The sequence below is a fragment of the Anomaloglossus baeobatrachus genome, chromosome 6, assembly GCF_048569485.1.
Source record: "Anomaloglossus baeobatrachus isolate aAnoBae1 chromosome 6, aAnoBae1.hap1, whole genome shotgun sequence".
Classification (NCBI taxonomy): Eukaryota; Metazoa; Chordata; class Amphibia; order Anura; family Aromobatidae; genus Anomaloglossus; species Anomaloglossus baeobatrachus.
This window is the reverse complement of record NC_134358.1, coordinates 285,936,291-285,954,087: the sequence shown is the minus strand read 5'-3', so window position 1 is coordinate 285,954,087 and position 17,797 is coordinate 285,936,291.

Here is a 17,797-nt window from a genome sequence, read left to right as displayed (position 1 = left end):
ACCAAAGCAAGTATTAGCCGGTATCACCCCAGGGTATATGCAATCTTAAACCATTCTCGTTGTGATCCATAGTTTGTCTGTGTAATGTAGAGATATACTATGTTCAGTAGTGATAAACCAAGTTGTTACTCCAAATTGCTTGACAATTTGCTGAACATGAAAAAAAAGCTTCCAAGTTTTGTGCCTATATTGCACAGCACACCACCACAAATTAAATGAGCAGTAGTGTCCACAGTTGGTCCAAGCATGTCATATGTTAGGTCCGGGTGATGGTGGATCCTCTGGGCCGTTGACCGGACTCCCCCAGTGAGGCAACCTGTAGCTAATCCCTATACAGGGACTGTCCAGTCACCCCACCAGAGGGCCTAGGTACACGGTAGCCGGAGTACTAGCGGAACTGGGGTAGCGTCCCAGGGATCGGGTAGAACGGAGTCTTTGGAGCCACAGAGTCCTCGGAGACAATTACGGGAATCCAGTACGGGTGCCGGTTAGGAAGCTCAGGCGGGATCCGGGTTAGCTGGGTGTGACGGGAAGGTATCTGGGTGAAGTCGGAGATACCAGACAGGCACAGGCTGCCGAAACGGTGGTTGGATTCCCCGCTGATGGACACCGGAGGACCTCTTGGCAATACTGGATTCAGGGACCGGTTACGGAGGCAGAGCAGGCTCTACGGAAGAGACAAAGTTTAGTACGAGCAAGGCACATGGGCACCTGGACTTCTAGCTTGCAGAACTCGACGAACAGGCACGCCCCCATAGCAGGAAGATCCCTATATACCCTACACCTGATTTAAGCAATCTCCTGTTTCCGGACACTAGTCCTTTAAGAGGAGGTCAATGACCGCGCACGCGCCCTAATGAGCATGTGCGATGCCCGAGTGCCAGAGACCAGTGCAGGAAGCGGTGCAGAGGAAGCAAAGGAGCCCGTGTGTGTGACCTGGGTCACAGAATAATGCTGGGAGCGGGGAGCAGGGAGCCTGGGGGACGTAGAGGAAAAGGAGCGGGCTGTGCAGCCACAGGCTGAGGAAACTGGGACCGGAGCGGTGAGTGGGACACGGCGTCGGGGACCGGGAAGCATGACACCATATTACTGGTATAGAGCACTAGCATGGTATTGTTGACACTTGACACACCTGTATTAGAAAACAGGTATTACTTATGGCCATTGGTGGACACAGACGGAGAGGGTCACTGTATAAGAACAGTATATGAGCCCCTCTTTGTGAGTGTAATAGGAACTGCCTGCTGATTTGGAGATGAATATGGACTCCCCTTGCCTTATAGGCCCCTGTGTGGTTGCACATCATGCCCCAATGATATGTTTGACTCTGATTCTTGCTTCTGTAGTTCTTCTGCCACTTAACTCTGTTTTCTTTTGGCTACGATTTGGACTGCTCTTCTAGTGACTGTATGGTGTAGCATAAGCTTCCCTAGTATGCCGGCACTACTTTGCTTTTTCAGGCACTGCCCCTGGTCTCCCTTCTTTACACAATCCACCTGTGGTGCAGTCCCCGTCTCATCGCCCCTGTGAATGTCAACATGAGTGTCAGCGTAGTGCCGGCTCCCATTACGCTGGTGCTCCTCTGCGCCTTGCCCAGTGTACCTGCTTAGCTCTTCTCTACCATCCACATATAAGTGCATACCCCAGCTCAGTCCCCCCATGGATGCCCACGTGAGTCTCGGCTCTGCTACCGCCTAGGTTTCAGCCTCTGCGCATTTTTTGTGGGGTTTCTTGCTCTCCAGCCTAGGGAGCATGGGTGCACACTTCCTATTCTTTTATAGGGAGATATGCACACATTACTAAGGTGTCTCTAGTCTATTGCTGAGAGGCACCAGCTATTTAAGGATTCCCCTGATGGGAGGCACCAGAGTATTGCATAGCATTTCTTATGAGTTGAACTGTGTGTTTGTGCAGTCTGTGCTGTTGTAGGTCTAGAGTCTGCTGCTGATGTAGCCCATTGTACTGCCTGAGTCCGGTCACCTCTCTAGGCCTGCTTACCTGTTTATAGACAGGTTACCAATAGATCCAGTGTACCCAGGTACCAGCATATTTAGGGACTGGTGTAATCAGTCACCGGCATGTTCTTAGACTCCAGCATGGTCCGTGTGTTTTGTATTTGATGTCTTGTGGTGGTTCCTGTTATCCTGCCATGTTATGTACCCTTGTCCTGCTGTATCCCGTGAATAAATTGTGTTTGCATGTTCAACCTGAAGTCTAGAGATATCTGCTGTGACAGCGTCATCTTGCTGTGGTTCATTCCTGAGGTCCTGTGCTCCAAGACCTGTGCCATATGACCTGTGCCAGCTGATGATCCATGCCTGACTACCAGTGCCACCTGATGGCTTGTGCCAGCTGATAATTCGTGCCTGACCACTGATGTCACCTGTTAAGCTATTTACAGCGGTGCCATGCTTTTTTAAAGGGATTGTCCAGTCTAAATCAACAAGTTTGGAGTCACTTCCTATGTACTGCATGCTGTAAGGAATGGTGGTCATGAGGTTGTGAGTATGTAATATGCATACACTCTGCAAGAACTCAATTCCAACAGGCTCAATGCAAGTGTAGTGAGCAAGGCTGCACAAATCTAGTTGGATGCTTATCACATTCTCACGGTGATGTGACCATCGTTGTTGGCTCTGAAACCTAAGAATCCTCAAAGCGCTCAGTGTATGAGAAGTGAGGATTTATAAGTTTGAAGTCACATGGAATGACTGCAGACTTGTGGATTAGATTGGACAACCCCTCTAATGATTGACCTATCTGTCCTATTTGAAGATTTAGAAATTATTTTATATCTTATGCCTAAGGAAAAATATTTCATTAACCATTCAATCTGAATCTTGTGCCCTTTCATAATGAACAGAGATGCACACAGAGATTATGTCATACTGGAGTCATCCACAATACACTGTCACAGCTCAAGAATAATCTACACAGTTATGTGACAGTAATGTAGCTATGCCAATAATGATTACTCAGTGCCAACATAATGCACACAGTGATGTATCAGACATAGTGAAAGAATGATGTCGCAAAACCTGGAAATGAAAAATATCACAATGAAAATGACATCACAGCAGTGGAATAGTGGGGAATATCTATTATGCAAAATGCTTAAAGGGAATCTGTTAGCAGGATTTTGCCACCTAGTATGAGACCCTGATTCCTTCGGTATGTCACTTACTGAACTGTTTTCTGTCATTTTGTTAAACTCACTGTTTTATAATCAGATTATCACTAGAGAACAAATAAACCTTCTGTAGTCCTCCATATTCTTCAGCTTTGTCTAACCCTTTACCCAATGATTAACAGCTTTCTTCCAATGCACAGTGTGCATAAAAAGTTATCACTCATTGGTGGGGGTTATACTGAACACAGTAGTGAGAACTGCTAGATCTGCAGCAGATAAAACAGTGGATTTTTTTCAAAATTGCAGCAAGAAACCCAGTAAGTTATACATCATTCGAGTCAGGATCTCTGTCTGCCCCTATATCATGCTGTTCTCACATGGGTAGCAAAAATCAGGTCACAGCTTGCCTTAAATTGGAATCTAACATGTCTTGCTCATTCATTATAAAGCAAAACTTGATACACAGTACTAGCAGAAAGTAAGTCAATAACTCAATTAGACAAGTACAGTCCATCCAAATATGCATTAAATTGTCATAAGTATGCCTGCTCTGGGGAGACTTCTGGCAAGTCTTGGACCAGAAGGTAAAAATGCCTTATTACTCACAGATCCACTATTTGTATTTGAGGGAAATCTACTTGTTTTCTGTGCTGTATCCTTTGGAACCTTAATCCCAGGAGCAGCTCTTTTGTGACCACTCCCCTTCATTATATAAAGCTACGTGTCTTATCATCTGATACCGGTTATAGAATCTTCATTCTTATGCTGATCCCTTTGGAAGGATCTAGTCTCTGGAAGGAGCTGTGGGGTTTTGATCTATTGGAGTTGCTTGGAGTGTATTGCTTTTGTGTCTCTTTTCCCCCTGTCTTTCTCCCTTCTATTATGTTCTATTAATGCAGTGGTAAAACTAGTGTTTTTACTGGCCTTCTCACTAGCCAGGGTAAGTTCAGGGCAAGCAACGGCCTATACGTATGATCGATAATGGGGGGGAAGGAACCATATAAGAACATTAATTTGTGCAGGAATCAGCCTCAGGTGTGTGGCGGGAGGTGACCCCACTCCCCTCTCCATAGTGCCAGGGTTAAAAGTTTATAAAGCGCTGGAGTAATTTCAATAAAAAAAAGAAGAAAAATCCAGCTCTTCAGGAGAGGAAAGCCAGGGTCTTTATTTTAGCATGCAGAAAGAACGGATGGCATGACAGGACTACGCATTTCAGGTGAAACAATCACCCTTAATCATGACTGCTATATCTAGTTTGTACTTTCTTAAAATTAGACAGTTTGGGAAAATGTTTCCAATGTGTTTTCTTTTTCCTATCAAAGTTCTGCATTTAGATTCTCCATATCCATCATCCATATTCATCAATAATTGTACTTCAACATTAGTTCCTTTTTAGAAAGTTTTAGAACTTCACCTTTTTTTAAAAAAAAAAAAAAAGAAATAACTTATTTTGCTGTTCTTTTATTGATATAAATATATTGACTTGGAAATTTCTATTATCATTGGTCAGAGACAAACGTTTTAGTATAGCTTGGTATGAGTTGTCACAGTGTTCCTTATCATATTGTTATTTTTTTCCTACAATTGGCTTCATGCCTTGCTGGACTTTCCAGGGTGTGTACGATTATATTTAGAATGTATACTCATGCTTTAATCTAGAAAGCATTGGTCCGGGGTTATACTAGTGATTTAGATTTCATTGCGTGTCTTTATGTTTGACTTTGATTAGAAGTTCTGTATTTTCCTAAGACCTGAGTGTCCCCATTCAGGAGAAATTAAAGTAACTATCCAGGGACTTTAAAGTCTACATTGGTTGCATTAGATCTTACCACCACTGGCAGTGACATAAATCATTCTGATTTTCTAACTCACTAGACAATAGGTCTCAGCATACAGCCGCACTAATGGTCTTCTTCTAGGTCATAGAAATAATTAGTGACTTTAAGTATATACCACTATGCATGGGAAATCATTTTGTCAGAAATAAGGTTCTTCTGCTCTTCTGAGCTTTTGATTTGTCACATACTTTTGCTGAACTGCAATAAATATCCAAGCGACCTTGTCTGGTGCAATCTAATTAAATGGCAATGTCAAAGTAAAACATTATTTTATTAGCTTTATGTTAGATAGAAAGTCAGTATATTGTATTGTAGTTGTAACCTCCTTAATCATATAATTAATTGCATTCCTTTGGTGAACAACCACTCGGGGACCCTTTCTATCTAGCATACTTTAATGTGTCATGATCTATAATCTACATTTCAGAAGTCAATTTACTATTGCGGCTATTTAAAAATGCATTTCAAAGGACTGTAAGATACTGTTAGCTCGATACCCTTTAATGTACAGGCCAACACGTGGATAGATTTCTTTTAATGATATCTCTGTATAAAATGTACTTGTTTGTCCAAGACAGAAGATGCAGCTTAGTAAATCGTTATTGCACTATTACAATGACAAAGCATTTTGTGTTGTTGTTTCCAATCTCAAGACTCTTCAAGGTATATACGTATAGAATATATGGTAAATTATGCAGACTTTTAAAGTACTTTGGTGTGCATTTTAATTAGTGATATTGATATTTTATGTTCTAACACAGCTAAATTCCTGACCATTCTCCTGATTAACCCCTAGATGCCCTTACTGCTTTGCCTCTGACTCCCTATTCCCTATTAAATAATTGATTCTTCCCGGACATTGGCCCAACTTCCTCTCATTGTGCATTTGGATCTGATTTCTGGCTCATGCACAATGTACTTTCAATACCATTTAATTTTAATGTGTTTTGAAATCTTACATATTTCCCAACTTTTCTTACAAAGAGTTTACCTTTTAGTATACACTAATATAAATATATTTAGTATACCCTAATATGACACATGCATCGATTGGTGGTTCGTCACATTTTTAAACCAGTTTTGACCCAAAAAACCAATGATGTCCATGTCTATTTTCTCTCTTGGCTATTATATCAAAGTGGATCCTATCTTGGACTGCAGGATTATTTTTATATTTTTCAATGCATCTTCTAAAAGACATTATTTATATACTTATTTGTATATTTATTTATTTTATTATTTATTTTTCCATCAAGATAACTGTATGACAGCACAAAAGAAACCTGCTGTTCTGTTATTTGCTATTCATGCTGTTATGTTTATGACTTTGCTGTGAATATAATATTTTCATTTTATTCTATAAGTTGTCATAAGGAGCGGGTGGTTTTTCATTTTTGCGCCATCATTTTCTCCTCCCCTTATTCCAAGAGTCATAACTTATTTTATTTTTCCATAGAAATGTGAAGACTTCGTTATTTTTGGGACTTGTACTTTTGTATGCCATCATCCGTTTTATCATCTGATGTACTACAAAGAGGTGTAAAGAATTCCAAATATGGTGAAATAGCAAAACGTTCATTTCTGCAATCAAACATATGTAGCTTTTGGTTTATTTAAGTAGAGAAAAAAAAATCTGGAATATATTTTTAAAAATTGCTTATGTCACCATTTTCTAAGACCATTAAATGTTTTCAATTTTCAGCTTTTGAGGCTGTGTGAGGGCTTGTTTTTGGTATAAATAGGTTGTTTTAATTACCTGCTATTATATTTTTTGAGCTTTTGTGGCTGAAAAAACACAATTTTGGCCATTTGATACGCCATTTACTGATTGGATTAAAATATTTTACATTTTGATAAACAGATTTTTACAAAAGCAGCAACTTCCGATATGTAATTATTTTTTCTTAATTTCTTTATTTTTAATAGGGGAAATAGAGGATGATTTGAATTTTTTTATTTGTTTAATATTTTTAAAACATTTTTAACTTTACACTGTATTTGTTGGTGTCCTTAAAGAATTACACCTGTGATTTTCTGATTGCTTGGGCTACATACAGCAATGCCACAGTATTGCTGTATATAGGACAAATTATGGTTATTTATGAACACCAACTATGGTGTTTAGTAGACACCTGGCTTTCATGGCATCCTTTCAACATTCTTCAATTTTGTCATGGGAGCGCCAATACACTATGTAGATAGAACAGCACATCCCCGACGAGCACACTGCAAATGCGTCTGTCACAGATCAAAAGCCATATTTTGCAGTTTGACAGCAGAAAATGGAGTGGTAAGAGGTAAATGATGGCTGAAATATGTGGACTTGGCTTACGAGGCCACATCAAAGTCATTGAGCTGGCATATGATGTACTAGTACAACATATGTCATTGTGGGGTTAAGCCATTACAAAATATGGTAGTTAATGAAATATTTTATTACTTTTGCACAGTCAAAAAGATGTATGCAAAAAAACCTCACACATAATAAGGCAACATCTCTTGTGGATATATTTGGCAGTATCCAGAATATTACAGAGATAGATATCCCTGCTGCTGTGAAGCCTTTGTCTGTGATGGATATATGCAATATTTGGTGTTACAAGTTTAATAGGATTACTTTGGCTGTCTCCATACGTGCTTGGCATTTGTGCACTTAAAGGGAATCTATCAGCAAGTTTTTGCTATGTAAGCTGAAGCCTAGCATGCTGAGGGATTAAGACAGACAGTTAAGGCATGCTTGTCTTGTCACAGTCCGAACTTTTGTTCATTTGCTATTTTTGTTTAACCCCTTCACGACCGCGGGCCGTAAAATTACGTCTTATTTTAACGTGACTTAACGACCAGGGACGTAATTTTACGGCCTAAACTTCATTTGATTGCCGTGGCCATAGCAACGGCTTTCAAATGATGTCCCCTGCTGTTTCTTACAGCAGGGGACCTTTGCTCAACCCCAGGGGGGGTGGCATCGCCACCCCCCATAGGCGATCGATGTGATTGGCTGTTCAAATCGGAACCGCCAATCACATTGATCACGCTGTTTTCGGCAAAAAAAAATGCCAAAAATAGCGTGATCTTGTAAAATCCAGCTAGGACCGGAGCTGCAGCAGCTCCGATCATTGGCTGGAAGCAAGCAGACACCGTGGCCCCCCCCTGCAGCACTGATTGGAGCGATCGTGCAATGACGCGCAATCGCTCCAATCAGTGTGCAGTGGGGAAGTCTGATCTGCCGGTGGCCGCCCTCCCTAGGCCTGTGCTGGTCTGGGGACCCTCCCCCAACATGTCTGCGGCGTGCAGCACTGGCTGGTACTAGTGGTACCACGCCACTGCTGCTGCTGCCGCTGCTGTCACGTCACGTCGCAGGAGCGGTGAGTATTGTGCTCACCTTGCAGCCCCTGCGCGTGCCCCCCTGCGATCTGCCCCCCCGACATCCCGATCTGCCCCCCTGACATCCCGATCTGCCCCCCGCCATCTCTATTCTGCAGCTCCTCCGGTATCCCTCCTCCCCTGCTCTCTTGCAGCCCCTGCGCGCTCTTGTGATTTGCTCCTGCACGCTCCCGTAATGGCCCCTGCCCGTGCCCCCCTGCGATCTGCCCCCCGCCATCCCGATCTGCCCCCCTGCCATCCCGATCTGCCCCCCCACATCCCGATCTGCCCCCCCACATCCCGATCTGCCCCCCCAGACATCCCGGTCTGCCCCCAGACATCCTGGTCTGCCCCCAGCATTCCCGATCTGCCCCCAGCATTCCCGATCTGCCCCCAGCATTCCCGATCTGCCCCCAGCATTCCCGATCTGCCCCCAGACATCCCAGTCTGCCCCCAGACATCCCAGTCTGCCGGCCTCCCCCGTGATCTCTATAATGCAGCTCCGACGGTATCCCCCTCCTCTGCTCTCCCCCTCCCCCTCCCCCTCTGCTGTCCCCCTCTGCTGTCCCTCTCCCCCTCTGCTCTCCCCCTCCCCCTCTGCTGTCCCCCCGACGTCCTCTTACCTGTCTTCACCGGCCGATCACATCTGCCTCCATCGCTGGGTCCTTCTTCCTGGGTCTTCTGCTGAGCTGTCCAACTTCCTGCCTGCTGGCTGCTGCAAAGCTGTTCCTCCTGCAAATCATCTGGGTAATGTGAGTATAACTTTTTTTTTTATTTTATTTCCTCTATCCCCTGTCAATTCTTACACCTCATGCGTCCGTGCGTCCCGCCGAGCGCTGATCAGGGATGCAGATAACGTATCTGCATCCGTGGTCAGTTTTCGGCGGGACTTTTTTTCCCGTATTCCCGACGCTTTTTGTATTGCATCTGTCCGTGCGTCCCGCCGAGCGCTGATCAGGGATGCACATAACGGATCGGCATCCCTGCTCAATTTTTGGCGTGACAAAAAGCATCGGGGATACGGAAAAAAAAGTCACGCCAAAAATTGAGCAGGGATGCCGATCCGTTATGTGCATCCCTGATCAGCGCTCGGCGGGACGCACGGACAGATGCAATACAAAAAGCGTCGGGGATACGGAAAAAAAAGTATCGCATCTGTCCGTGCGTCCCGCTGAGCGCGGATCAACATCCCTGCTCAATTTTTGGCGTGACTTTTTTTTTTTTTTCGTATCCCCAGCGCTTTTTGTATCTCATCCGACCGTGCCTCCTGCAGCGGCCGATCAGTGCACCGCGTCTGTGCGTTTGAAAAGTCAAATGGCGTTCCTTGTCTTCTGAGCCCCGCCATGCGCCCAAACAATTGATTTCCACCACATATGAGGTATCTGCGTACTCGGGAAAAATTGCACCATACATTTTATTGTGCATGTTTTCCTGATACCGTTGTAAAAAGAGAAAAAAAAAAACTACCTTGTTGCTGCAAAAATTTAAAAATTTTTTTTTAAAAAAAATAAATAATTTTCACGGTTCAACGTTATCAACTTTCAGTGGAGCCCCTGGGGGTACAAGGGGCTCACTAAACATCTAGATAAATTCCTTGAGGGGGTCTAGTTCCAAAATGGGGTAATTTGTGGGGGAGCTCCACTGTTTAGGCACCATGGGGGGGGGTCTAAAAACGTGACATGGCGTCCGCTAATGATTCCAATCAATTTTGCTGTCAAATCGTGCCCTTCTCTTCTGAGCCCCGCCATGCGCCCAACAATTACTTTCCACCACATATGAGGCATCTGCGTACTCAGGAGAAAATGGACAATACATTTTATGGTGCATTTTTTCCCGATACCTTTGTGAAAAAAAAAGCTACCTAGTTGAAGCAACAGTTTTGTGGTAAAAAAATGTTTTTTTCTTTTCACGGCTCAACGTTATAAACTTCTGTGAAGCCCCCAGGGGTTCAAAGTGCTCATCAAACATCTAGAAAAAATATTTGAGGGCTCTAATTTCCAAAATGGGGTCACTTGTGGGGGAGCTCCATTGTTTAGGCACCTCAGGGGGTCTTCAAACCCGACATGGCGTCCGCTAATTAGTGCAGCTAATTTTGCGTTCAAAAATTCAAATGGCGCTCCTTGCCTTCCGAGCACTGCCGTGTGTCCAAACATTTGAGTTCCACCACATATGAGGTATCTGCGTACTCAGGAGAAAATGGACAATACATTTTATGTTGCATTTTTTCCCGATACCCTTGTGAAAAAAAAAGCTACCTAGTTGAAGCAACAGTTTTGTGGTAAAAAATTTTTTTTTTCTTTTCACGGCTCAACGTTATAAACGTCTGTGAAGCCCCCAGGTGTTCAAAGTGCTCATCAAACATCTAGAAAAAATATTTGAGGGCTCTAGTTTCCAAAATGGGGTCACTTGTGGGGGAGCTCCATTGTTTAGGCACCTCAGGGGGTCTTCAAACCCGACATGGCGTCCGCTAATTAGTGCAGCTAATTTTGCGTTCAAAAATTCAAATGGCGCTTTTTGCCTTCCGAGCACTGCCGTGTGTCCAAACATTTGATTTCCACCACATATGAGGTATCTGCGTACTCAGGAGAAAATGGACAATACATTTTATGTTGCATTTTTTCCCGATACCCTTGTGAAAAAAAAAGCTACCTAGTTGAAGCAACAGTTTTGTGGTAAAATTTTTTTTTTTTCTTTTCACGGCTCAACGTTATAAACTTCTGTGAAGCCCCCAGGTGTTCAAAGTGCTCATCAAACATCTAGAAAAAATATTTGAGGGCTCTAGTTTCCAAAATGGGGTCACTTGTGGGGGAGCTCCATTGTTTAGGCACCTCAGGGGGTCTTCAAACCCGACATGGCGTCCGCTAATGAGTGCAGCTAATTTTGTGTTCAAAAATTCAAATGGCGCTCCTTGCCTTTCGACCTCTGCCGTGCACCCAAACAATTGATTTTTACCCCATATGGGGTATCAGCGTACTCAGGAGAAAATGCATAATAAATTGTAGGGTGCACTTTCTCTTTTCTCCCTTGTAAAAATGAAAATTTTATGGCTAAAGTAACATTTTTGTGTTAAAAAGTAAAATTTTCATTTTTTCCTTCCACATTGCTTTGGTTCCTGTGATGCACCTAAAGGGTTAATAAACTTCTTGGATGTGGTTTTGAGCAGTATGAGGGGTGCAGTTTTTAGAATGGGGTCACTTTTGGGTATTTTCTGTCACCTCGGTCTCTCAAAGGCACTTCAAATGTGATGTGGTCCCTAAAAAAAATATTTTGTAAATTTTGTTGGAAAAATTAGAAATTGCTGATGAACTTTGACCCCTTCTAACTTCCTAACGAAAAAAAAAATTCTTTCGAAAATTGCGCTGGTGTAAAGTTGACAAGTAGGAAATGTTATTTAGTAACTATTTTGTGTGACATATCTCTCAGATTTATGGCCATAAATTTTCAAAGTTTGAAAATTGCGAAATTTTCCAAATTTTCGCAAAATTTCCTAAATTTTCACAAATAAACGCAAAAAATATCGGCCTAAATTTACCACTGACATGAAGTACAATATGTCACGAAAAAACAATCTCAGAATCGCCAGGATCCGTTGAAGCGTTCCAGAGTTATAATCTGTCAAAGTGACACTGGTCAGAATTGCAAAAAATGGCCCGGTCATTAGGGTGTTTTAGTGGCCGGGGGTGAAGGGGTTAAGCAGCAGGACCCTTATCACTACAGGACTAGAAACTCAGGTATGGTACAACACCCCCCCCCCCGATTGACACGTCACAGTCAATGTACAATCTCTATAGAGAGCCTGGTGTGGGCAGCCCTCTGGACTATGCTACATAACTAAAGCTAAAAATTCTGATTATCAGAAAGGCTGCAGCCAGTAATCTAAGTGACACATTGTTGCATTTAGAGTCTCTTTGCCTACATTATGCTGCTCTTAGATGAGTAAAAACCATAGAAGCAGAAGAACAAAACCAAGAAGAATGTAAGAGTGAAATATAAATAGTTTTATTTTATTGTGATGCAAAAAATTCATAAAAACATCAAAGGTCAAATACAAGGGGAATGGGGTTAATATTTAGAAGAGAACTGCACAAAATATGACAGAAAATGAGAAAGGGACCCTCTCCCATGCAGTGCGACACGCCGTGGTAGATGATGTGAAAAACGAAAACCAGAAACAAAAAGGATGACAGGAAATCTTGATCAGGATTGAAATTTGTGATAAGAAGTCACATAAAAAGTGATATAAATTATTTCAAAACGGTGGTTGTTATGGCATAATGCATGGATCAGAGATTAAATGTACCGTAATTCAGGAGAAAAATTAAAACATTTATTTATTTGGCGGTTAAATGACCAATCCATGCACTAGGACATAAGTATGAAAGTATGAAGATTCAGAATGAAAAAATTGTAGTCATTGGGAATGGAGATAATGCGATAAGAAAGTGAGAGATGTATTAGATATGTGCTGCCACTACAGATCCATTCATTTTGGGAGAAATGTAGTCAGGCTAAAGGTATTGAAAATAGGAGCTAAAGTCTGTATTACAAGAGAAAGGTCAGAAAAAAAGTAAAGATTCTGATAATTACCTATTAATGGTAGGGGGTCGCAGAGAGCAGGAGAGGGGTCCCCCAACGATCGTTTCGCTGCAGGAGCGCTTTTTCCAGGGGCAGTGTAAACATGTAGGGCAAAAATGTCTCTTTAAATAGTGCTGGCACATATGTTGTATCGTAGAATTGTGCACAGATGAGGCGGACGCGCAGATCGCGGAGGGGCGGGGGGCGGAGAAGCCACAAGCGCCATCACTCAGGCGCACGCCCAGGAGAAAGGGACGCGTCACCATGGCTCCCGGGCATGCACGCATGGCGACGCAGGACATCCACGCCACCCGGCCGTCAGCAGGTCAGCGCGTGCGCCCTAGTACAAACAAGGGATCTCCTCTTAGCCAGACGTGTAAAAGGTAAGCATGCGGAACATGACTATAGAAATAGGATGCACAAAACCAACATTATGGGACAACATAATCACATAAAAACAGGGGACATTAGCGCAGTGGATGTAGGTTAATAAATATATTGGTTAGTCGAAAGTACATCAAGAAAGGTGGTTTAAATGCAGCAATGAGTCCAAGAACAGAGTCTCATATTTATGCAAAAGCATATATAGGAAAAACCTGAGGAAAAAAGATATAAAACAGATAAGAGCCAATTAATAAAAGATACAAGAATGGGAAAATATTCTGTATATTTGTGTACCAGTATATTAATATATATGAATAATAAACACAGAATCACATTATCAGCAGAAACTGTCAATATTTCATATCAAGTAAAACACGTGAATATGTATATAATGCTCCAATAGAAAGTACTTATATATAGGTAAAAATTATGGTAAAAATGAATAGCCACTAAATAAGTCCTTATGAATTGGAAGCGAAACCGCAAGAGGACACAAAAGGGGGGGTCCGTGTTAAATAAGAAACAGAACTAAATGAGTTTGTTTAAGAGAAAGACCACCACTCAGTGGAAGGATTTTAAGTGTCCAAAATTAGAGAACAGAGTCTCCAGAGGAGATGTCCTACCCCAAAATTACAAAATTGCAAGGTTACAAAAAAGGGGCGTAACTAATGACCTCATTTAGGTCGTTAGGGACCAAGGTGTTTAAGAGCACGATCCATTTAGATTCTCGCTGAGCAAGGCTCTTGCGTAGGTTACCCCCACGAATTCCACCCTGAATAACATCGATACCCCGAACCTGGAGAGAGCTAGGATCGCTTTGATGATGGAGTCTAAAATGGCAGAGTAGGGTTTTTAGGAGGCTGATGTCCTCAACTGTCTTAGCACCCATGATATCCCGGACGTGTTCCCTGACCCGTATGCGGAGCTCACGCGAGGTGAGCCCCACATAGATCAAGGAACACGCACAGGTGGCGTAGTATACAACGTGGGTAGTCCCACAGTTAATATAGTGATAGATGGAAAATATTTTGGTGCCATCAGAGGAGGAGAAGGACTTGCTTCTAAAGATATTGCTGCACGCCACACAATATCCGCAGTGGAAACACCCACGGAGTGGGTCATTCGAGCCGAGGAAATTCATCCGGATGTAATGACTCTTGACAAGAAGATCCCCAAGGTTATCTGCTTGCTTGGCCGTCATGAGGGGCCGATTGGACAACACCTCTGCCAAAATAGGGTCGGTTAGTAATACCATCCAGTGTTTGTCCAAAATGCCCCTCATTGTGTCCCACTCATGATTGAAGGTGCTGACAAAACGGACACTCTTATCATGGCTCGGCCGACGTGGGGTGTAACAAAGGAGTTGGTTGTGAGGGGTATGTTTGGCGCGGTTGTAACCCTTCTTAATACACCTATTGCCATATCCCCTCACTTTGAACCTGCACCGGAGGTCAGAGGACTGGGCTTCAAAGGTGTCATTAGTAGAGCAAATCCGTTTCATCCTTAGAAACTGTCCGGTAGGGATGGCGCGAATGGTGGCGGACGTATGACTGGATGATGCATGTAACAATGCGTTCACCAATGTGTCCTTTCGGAACACGTCAGTCTGTATGCCACCAGACTCATCAATCACAATCCGGACATCTAAAAAATCTATTTCAGTGCGACTGGATCTATAAGTAAGTTTGATATTGTACGGATTGTGGCTGAGAGTATCAATGAATGAGCCGAGCTGCTCAGGTGTGCCCTGCCAAAAAATAAAAATGTCATCTATGTAGCGGAGCCAGCACTGCACATGGGCACCACACCAGGCACCTCCGTCTCCAAATACCAACCTCTCCCAAAAGCCTAGGAACAGGTTGGCATATGAAGGCGCACAGGCCGCGCCCATTGCAGTGCCGCACCCTGCAGATAAAAGATGTCCTTGAAAACAAAAAAATTGTGAGTGAGGGCAAACCGAAGCAGCTCTAGGATCAAGACATTGAGTGCGCCATCCTGACTGGAGGTGCCAAGGAAGAAAAGGACTGCCTCCAGTCCATCTTCGTGTCTGATGCAGGTATACAAAGCCTCCACGTCAGCAGAAATCATGAGCATGTCCTTATCCAAAAAACGCCATCAAGATGCCTCAGGACATCCGTGGTGTCCTTCACATAGGAGGGCAAGCATTCAACCAGTGGCTTTAAGTAAAAATCAATAAATTGACAAATTGGGTTGCATAGCCCTCCTAGGCCAGACACGATCGGACGTCCCGGGGGGTTGAGGACATTTTTATGGATTTTTGGCAGCAAGTAAAAGGTGGGGACATGTGGAGAGCCAAGGAGCAGTCCCTCGAGCATCTTCTTTTCAATGATCCCTAAATCATGGGCGCGCAGCAGGATCCTATGAAGTTCTTGGGAGAATGTTTTCAAAGGGGAGCAAGGTAGACGTGTGTAGGTGTTCTTGTCACGAAGCTGTCTTAAAGCCTCCTTTTCATACATGGGAACTGGCCAGATCACGATGTTTCCCCCTTTGTCCGCTGCCTTAATCACAATATCATCATATGACTGTAGATTTTTAATGGCTAGTCGCTGTCGGTGTGTGAGATTGTCAAACTGGCGTCTAGTTGACACCTTTTTGAGATCTTCTGTGACTAATCTCATGAAAATGTCGACTGCAGGGCAGAGGGACAAAGGGGGAAACCTCGTATATCTGGGAAGTATATGTGTGGGGGAGTTACCTGTAGAGGGGTCCTGTTCCTCCAAGAGGTCCTGTAGATTTTGTAATGCCTGTCTTTCGGTCTGGTCCATGTCGCTATTACTCCGTCTCCGATTATGTAATTTTTTAAGTAATATTTTGCGGCCGAAAAGATTTGTATCTCTCACTGCAGTAAAAAAATTGAAAGAGTGGGTTGGACAAAAATTTAAGCCTTTTGATAATACATCTAATTCAGCGTCCGACAGGGCACGTGAGGAAAGATTAATTACCTGGAGTTGTTTTATATTTTTATCAGTATCTGGACGGATGTAACTGCTGCGAGGAGCATTATTTTGTCTCGTGCGTACACTCCTGGTTTGGATTCTCCCAGGTTCAACCACATCGCATGGCCCGGTGGACGTACTAGAAGTCCCAGTTTCCTCCACTGAGGATTCAGAGAATAACGAGGTGGACCTAGATTGAGAGAGGTTGGAATGGCGAGATAAACTGCGACCCCTCGAAAAGCGGTGGCTCCATCTGTACACTGTCCCAGAGGCATAATCTTGTGCATCCCTTTGGAATTTTTTTATTTTGATGTCACAAATTTCTTTCTCCCACTTTTGCACTTCCTGTTCCATATCTCCGTAGATTTTGGTCAGGGACTCCGCATTACACAATTCTGAAAGCGATTTCTCTACGTTCTCCAATTCGGATTCGATGGAAGTCAGGGTAGAAAGGTTATGTTGGGAAAAGAGTTCTAGGAGACTTCTCGAGCATGAGTGTGGACTTTTCTCCCAATCTCTTTTGAACGAGTCCTCCAAGGTAGAGAAGGACGGAAAAACTTGAATCCGGAGCCCCCTGGGGATCTGGTCGTTTTCCAAATATTTGATGAGGAAAGCTCTGTTCCACCATATACGGGTACGTTTTTTATAAAGGTCCCGGTATCGGTGGATCACAGACTGCACTGAGGGACCCTCCGCAGTTTCGTTATCATTCGAAGGAGCATAGTGTGTACCACCATAATCCTGGGTGACCTGATCCAAATGGGTGAGCCAGGTCTGGTCTCTGGCTCGATAATTCATTGAGGCCTAAAAAAGAGCTGTGGTAACCACAGAAGATAGAATTAAACACAGGAAAAAACTGACTATACCAGAGTAGAGTATTACACCGGGGAGTCACTATTTAGTGACCCCTCGGTGGGTACATTCTTCAAAAAACATGGAAAAACCGGAGTGTGGCGTGCAGCAATATCCTTAGAAGCAAGTCCTTCTCCTCCGATGGCAGCAAAATATTTTCCATCAATCACTATATTAACTGTGGGACTACCCACATTATATACTACGCCACCTGTGCGTGTTCCTTGGTCTATGTGGGGCTCACCTCGCGTGAGCTCTGCATACCGGTCAGGGAACACGTCCGGGATATCATGGGTGCTAAGACAGTTGAGGACATCAGCCTCCTAAAAACCTTACCCTGCCATTTTAGACTCCATCATCAAAGCGATCCTAGCTCTCTCCAGGTTCGGGGTATCGATGTTGTTCAGGGTGGAATTCGTGGGGGTAACCTACGCAAGAGCCTTGCTCAGCGAGAATCTAAATGGATCGTGCGCTTAAACACCTTGGTCCCTAACGGCCTAAATGAGGTCGTTAGTTACGCCCCTTTTTTGTAACCTTGCAATTTTGTAATTTTGGGGTAGGACATCTCCTCTGGAGACTCTCTTCTCTAATTTTGGACACTTAAAATCCTTCCACTGAGTGGTGGTCCTTCTCTTAAACAATATCATTTAGTTCTGTTTCTTATATACCACGGACCCCCCCTTTTGTGTCCTCTTGCG